We start from the raw sequence: 7,471 nt of genomic DNA on the forward strand, positions 1-7,471 counted from the left end.
AGTATAACTACTACGTTAGAATGTAGGAATTTATGAAGATAAAGATCAAAAACTTTCTATAAATACATTAAAAATCTTATCAGCATGCAAACCAAAAATAAGCATTTCATATATAATACAACAGTTAACAAAATACCAAATATTCAGAAAGTCAATAATTTCAAAATTATCAATAAATACAAGATTGCTTATGAGAGTAGTGAAACTTGTTTGTCCGTCCTTTAGACCATATAAATGCTAGATAAGGAACACCATAAACTTGAATGAAGGTTAGGTGTACTATATACATTATAATTATTGTCATAATTAAATGACTTCACAAGAGGATGGTGAAAGGTAGAAGTCTTGGACGCATGAATGATGGAGATTTCTATGATGTCATTACAGGATATTATGATATCATTAGAAATAACCTTTTTCTAAGTTTTGATAAATTTGATTCCGGTGTCATAATTAATAATTTCTCTAATGTCGATCATATAAATGGTTTTGGTTAAGTAGGAGCACCTCAAACACAATAACGTGAAGAGTATTCATTCCCAAGAGGTCAGGAGTGAGTGAGGGAGGGTAGCGCCTGACCGTCTGTCTTAACCCGTAATATAGGAGAAATGAGACAGAGACTCAACAACTTTGAAGTGGAAGAGAGAAGAGGGCGTTCGTAAACCCCTTGGATATGAGATAAATAATTTGTTGGTAGCGGAATAAAAACTTTTTCAAGTGTTGTAATAGAATTTCTTTTAGTTTGTTTTAGTAACTCTATGGATAACAATATTTTGATAGTGATTTTCGGTTTTCATAACTTCTTCAAGCGTAATATATTGGAATGATGAATCATAATTCGTAAGTATTTTTATCATTAATTTTTAAAATATGTATACATGTTCTACATCTCTTTAAAAACACTAGCATATATATTCACAAAACATTACTAGTTCCACTAAACCAAATCTAAACCATCTCGACGACCATATGATCAGCTACCTCGTAATCTCACTCACATGGTGATATTAAGATCAATACGAGGTTTCTTCATAGTTGTCGGATAGGGGACCGTCACGTTACACCTAGGACATTTAGGGTTTTTATTAGATATCAACACATAAAGCAAGCAACTTGGGCATCCTGCAGCATAAGCTTCATCATCATAATCAACCTTCTTTTGATCCATTAATGCTTTCGGCATCGAGTTCGAACGTTTCCTGTTGTATTCTTTTTCTGCTCGTTCGAGCGCAGACTTAACATTACCAAGCGTGTAAGGTTGAGACGATGCTGCTGCTGCTGATGATGATGATATAGGAACAAGATTAAGTTCTAAATCGTTATCATCAAATAGGTTTAATGGAGGTTGGTTGAGGTCTTGAAGCTTAGAAACCGATTGACTGGTGGCCCGATTCGTGTTCATCGAACGACATCTCTCCATATGATTTCTTTCTGACTGTAATGAGAACGGAAATATGATCAATAAACGATTTCTGGCATATACTAATTTTTTTTACGGTGTATAGGCCTTGAGTTTACTGAGACTGGATGTTAAATGGCTATGATAACTTTGATATCATAGGCCTTGAGTCATGTTTCAAACATGAGACCATATGATCTCAAGCTTATCACCGCCATACCATTAGACTAGAATATCAACGGCTTAGCATATACTAATAATTAACTAATCAAGAAAACAATTGTAGAATGTTATTATACCTTTAAGTCAGGAAGTAGCAATTGTTTGGAGGCATGATGATTGCCGAGGAAGTCACGGGTAATGAGAGACATGGGTTTGAATGAATGACTTTAAAGAGAAGGTGTTTGTTTATAAAGAGTGTGTATGCAATTTAATGCGAACTGAATGAGAGGTTTGGAGGACGAGCATTTAATGTGTGACGAGATGCGTGGATGGTGGGTGGGATGTGCATTCATTTATGAAATAATGATTAATGTAACATTTATATGCAGGATAGGACCTACAAGAAAACTAAATGTTGTAAAGCCATTACTTTTTAATAAGTTTTAGACAAAAGAAAATGATGAAAATACACACTATTCGTCACGTGAAGTTAAGACAAAATATATGAACAAATTTGGTTTATATATCTAACTTAGAGTATTCTTAATTCTTTTTTTATTTCTATCTCTATAATTACACTAAAAACATCATCTTTTCTTTTTAACTTTTAATTAAAATACTTCTTCCGTCCCATTAAAAGTATCCATATTTTCTTTTCTATTTGTTTCATTACAAATATCCGTTTTCAAAATTTTGTTAGCTAATTTTCAAGTTTACCATTAACATTAATAAATAATATTAATTGACTCAATTTTCAAGGACATTATTGTCATTTTGCAAGCAAAAAAATAATCATACAACCTACCTTAAATTTTCTGTTTTTCAAACCATGACACTTTTAATCGGACGGAGGGAGTGTAATATTTTTTTATATATTTATCATTACCTATTATTTCTCCTTCACTCACAATTACTTTCAAAAAACATTAAAAAATTGTAGTGGTGAACAATGTGTTTCTTCAAATTTAACAACGAACGGTAACATTTTATCTCTCATTCTCTCACAACCACTTAAAACCATCTCTAAAAAATGAAGAACCTTCTCACATAATTTAGAAAATGAATTGAGATGCTCTTAGAGCATTCACATCTCATCCCCTAAATTTATGTGAGGAGAGTATGTAAATTATAGGGTGAGGTTTTGAGTTGTTGTGAGTGTAAGAGCATTCTCATCCCATTCTTCATCCTATCTCTATAATTACACTAAAAAACACTATATTTCTCTCTCGTGTTCAATTAAATAATACTTTTTATATATTTATCATTACAGTTTTCTCTCTCCTCTACTCACCATTAGGGCTGTCCAAACTGCTCGCCGCTCGTTCGTCGTTCGCTCAAATTTTGCTCGAAAAATGCTCATTCGATTTCGGCTCGGTTTGCAAGTGAGCCGTTCGGCTCGGTTCGGTTTAAAATCAATCCAAGCACGAGCAAAGCCTCGCTCGGTTTGGTTCGTTTCGCTCGAATTAATTTTTTTATATTAGTTTTATATATAAACTTTATGTATATATATATAAAAGTATACTATTTTTAAAAATTTTTAAAATTTCTCTCTTTTGTATTGAATTCAAAGTTCAAATTTAATCCATAGCCACTCATTTTATATATGTTTTATTGTTAACTATGAGTTTTATACATTTTAAAGGTGAAAGTTTAGACAATTTAGAGTTGAAAGTCTTGAATTAATGATATTTTGAAGTTTTAGAAATTTAAAATTGTAAACTTTGTACGAATCAAGCAAAACCAAACCGAACCAAGCCGCTCGGTTTCAAAACCAAACCAAGTTCAAGCATAAAGAATTTCGCTCATTTCTTTAAATTCAATCCGCTCGGTTCGGCTTGCTTTCAAACCAAACCAAGTATGAGCATACCCGCGTTCGGTTCGGTTCGGTTCGTGAACAACCCTACTCACAATCAATCCAACAAATATTAAAAAATAAATAGGGGCAAACAATGTTCCCCAAATTTACAAAAAATCACTACATTTCTCTTTCCACCCTATAATTTACACTCACAATCACTCACAACCTCACCCTATAATTTGCAAACTTTCCTCACATAATTATAGGGAATGGGATGAGAATGCTCTAAATTATAGGGTGGGGAGAAAATGTAGTGATTTTTTGTAAATTTGGGGAAACATTTAGGGAACATTGTTTGCCCCTATTTATTTTTTAATATTTGTTGTACTGGTTGTGAGTAGAGGAGAGAGAAAATTGTAATAATAAAGGTATAAAAAATATTATTTAATTGAACAGCAAAGAGAAATGTAATGTTTTTTAGTATAATTATAGAGATAAGGATGGAGAATGGGATGAGAATGCTCTTATAGATGAAAATTATGTACACACTATATGTTTCTTTTAAACAGCTATATAGTAAAATTTGGTGTAATATTAATTTCAGTGACTCAATGGTTAATGTGAAAAGTGTAAAGAAGGTATGGAGGATCTTAATTAAGTGACGGCTTGAAGAGATCTAACATTCAGAGTCTAGTTTGATTGATTTTCTCAATTTAAATTTGTTGTTGAGTAAGTTATTATAAGTTGCTATCATTAAGGCCTAGATTTATTGTTATTGCATTTCGTTCTCGTTTATCAATAATAAAAAGAGTCTTATGCCGTAATGTGTTTAGTTTCTTGATTCATTTGTTTAAATAAGTTCAACAAGTGGTATGTGACATTTGTCAATTTTTGGTATTCGTATTCGCATTTGTTTTTGTTAAACCGACCCGTTTTGTCATTTCAATGTACTTGTTTTTTAAAGTTATCAAGTTATATCATATTCAAAGATTTAAAGTTCGTTTATGTTCACTTTCTATTTGTATTGTTCAATTAACGAATCTCCGAGCCTTAAAAGTTATTAAACTAATCAAGCTTCAAACTATTCGAACATAAAATGTAAACAATCTAAATATATTAAAGTATATAAAGTTTTATCAAGTTTAGTATACTTTCAAAGTTCAAGGTTTAAGTGTAATTAAAGTTTAAAAACAAAATATAAAATTATTGAAAGTGTAACATCTAAATAATAATAATAATAATAATAATAATAATAATAATAATAATAATAATAATAACATCTAACAGCCCATCCCCCCCCCCCCCCCTCATCCCCTTCACGTTTATCCGGTGAGAGAACGGCCGGCGACGACCACAAACTCCAGCGACCTCCAAAAACGACGATTTAACATCCTTTTCAATCCGTTAATCATCCCAAACGATCTCTCCACTAATTATAAACATTAATCCGTGATTTATTTCGTCATTTAAACACTAATTAACTCGTAATTAATCATAGATCCGCCGGAAATTATTAAAACTCCATTAACTCGAATTTAACATCAAACGAAGCAATTGAGGCTATAAATAGGACCCAAATCAACATCTAAACTCGCACCAATCTTTAATATCCTCTCTAACACTCTCTATAACTCCGATTTGTTCATCAAAGTTCAACTCCGGTCAAATCTAGTTCGTCGTATTTCCGGCACCATTCGAGGTAATTGTTAGGTGGATTTTCATTGTTTTGATCCGTCTAATAAAACCCCTAACATAAATCAATCAATCATGGAATAAGTTAGGATAATTGAATCTAGGGTTTTGTTAAAGAATATGATGAATCTGGAGTTGATATACTTATATTTTTTGTTTCTGATTTATAACACAAATCTTGTCTGGTCTAGTGGGTGGGTATTGTTGTTGTGGTCATGGAGACCCGGGTTCGAGCCCGGGTCACTGCACATTCTTTACATATTTTTTTTTAAACCATGTTTACTAATTATAATAGATTATATATATATATATATATATATATATATATATATATATATATGTTAAGAGAAAAGATCAAATAAGAAGTTTGATTATCTAAGAAGGCTAGGAAGGAGGGTATTTTTGTCTAATACTTTAATATTGAAACACAGTTAATTTAATTTCAAAAACCCACTTAATTAAAACCGGCTTAAATTTTCTTTTATCTCCTACAACCACCACCGCCCACCGCCACCCACCGCCACCACCTTACCGGAAAAGTCTTCGGAAATTTCGTCGGAAAATAAAACACTATGAAAAACACAATGAAAAAGACACAATGTAAAACACACAATGGAATAAACACTATGAAAATAAAAACACAATGACAAAAACACAATGAAAAACACAATTAAATTACACAATGTAAAAAACACAATGCAAAAAACACTATGAAAAAATAAAACACACTTGTATAACACAATTTTGTAAAACACAATTTTGGTAAAACACACTTTGTAAAAAACCGACGAATTTTTTTTTATTTTTATATAGAAATATGGTACTCATATAAAAGATAAAAAAAACTCGTTATTATGGCGAAATTGTTTTAAAAGAAATGTCGTAAAAAAAAGTTATGGGCGTCTTAAAATGATGAGGGTATTTGACATGTGTCTTGCATGTGGAGAGATATAGTCAACAAATGTGTTATCCTTATTATGCCTTTACCCTTGTTTTACACTTTATGATCTCTTTAATCTAATCTCAACCATTCAATTTTAAAATGAATGGACATGATTATTTCCTATCCTTCTTAAGAAAACTAATCTTCTTATTATAACTCAACCGTATATGTTAATAAATCATTATAAAATAAATAAAATCACTATTAAGTTAAATACAAATTATTTAAGAATGTTTTTAACCTTTTTAACCAAGAATCCAATTTTTACAAACCCGAACAAATCGTTACAATTCGTAAAATCACTATATAAATATGTATATATATAATCTAATATCATTGTAACTTTAACTTTAAACCGACAAACGCTTATACTAAAATAAAACATACCGATAACAATAAATTCCGTAAAACATTATTCAAATTTAATATAAAACTCATAAATAATATTATCGTCAAAATCCGTTAAACTTTAATATTAATATACTTTAAAAGGGTAAAAGTATATATACAAATAATAATACATGAACTTTAAGACCGACATGTAATTTCCATTATGTAGTTAGTAATTATCGTGTTTATTATTTTAGCTCGCGAGATTCGATCATTCGGTTTCATATAACGCGTCATCCGTTTCATTTCCAAGTTGTCATTCCACTTTCAAAGGTGAGTTTCTCACCCCCCCCCCCCCCCTTTTTACTCTTTTATTGTTTTGGGGGTAGCATATGTATCCTACAAAAGCCCAATTTTTTATGATTTAGCTTACAAACTACAATTCATACATGGGCTTGTGTGCTTACTTGTTACTTGCTCAATATTACTTGCTCATCGATTACTTCAATATAGTATGATCATACGCCCCCCCCCCCCCCCTTGCACTCAAGACCTTGTTGTTATGAGTGGAAAATGGCCTCATTAACCGAGTACATTGGTGCACAATCCCAATTGGGAAGGACCTTGTTTGCTTTCACGAGTTTCATGGAATTGTATGGTTTTTATGTATTATATTAAAATGTGTGAACTCACCAACTATTAAGTTAGTTGACATTATTTTATACATATGTTACAGGTATGCTTATTAGAGGATGAAACAAGCGAAGACACTAGACATAGGATTATCAATAATAAAGTGTTTGACTTGTTTATTTCCTTGTATTTTTCTTATTTGCAAAAGTACTTGTTACTTGAATTATCAATGAATTAATGATATTATTGCCACTTAATAGTGTCACATGTGTTTTGGCCAATCTGTACGTCACACCCGGGCGTATTCCGCTAAGGTTGGGGTGTTACAGATTGGTATCAGAGCCGTGACTATAAGATAGGACATTAGACGTAGTGTTCTAGTTAGTTATTGTTTATTTGCTTAATTGTTTAGGTTGCATGATTAGAAAATTATGTGGGCCTTATGTGATTATTCAAAGAACGTACTTGTTATAATTATACTGATGATTCAATTACTTCAATTACACAAGCACAC

General features: G+C 31.4%; 1 long non-coding RNA gene across 1 annotated transcript; it reads right to left on the bottom strand.

Annotated features, from left to right (window-relative positions):
• Positions 1–1,163: 1,163 nt before the first annotated feature.
• On the bottom strand, positions 1,164–1,822 carry LOC143560675 (uncharacterized). Its single transcript, XR_013140167.1, has 2 exons — positions 1,699–1,822; positions 1,164–1,435 (listed from the first exon to the last, which is right to left on the bottom strand). It is a non-coding gene; the product is annotated as an uncharacterized LOC143560675 (long non-coding RNA).
• Between the last annotated feature and the right edge of the window lie 5,649 nt (positions 1,823–7,471).

Source organism: Bidens hawaiensis, unplaced genomic scaffold (assembly GCF_021521415.1).
Source record: "Bidens hawaiensis isolate Kalapana, Puna unplaced genomic scaffold, B.hawaiensis_p1.1 tig00020424_1, whole genome shotgun sequence".
Taxonomy (NCBI): Eukaryota; Viridiplantae; Streptophyta; class Magnoliopsida; order Asterales; family Asteraceae; genus Bidens; species Bidens hawaiensis.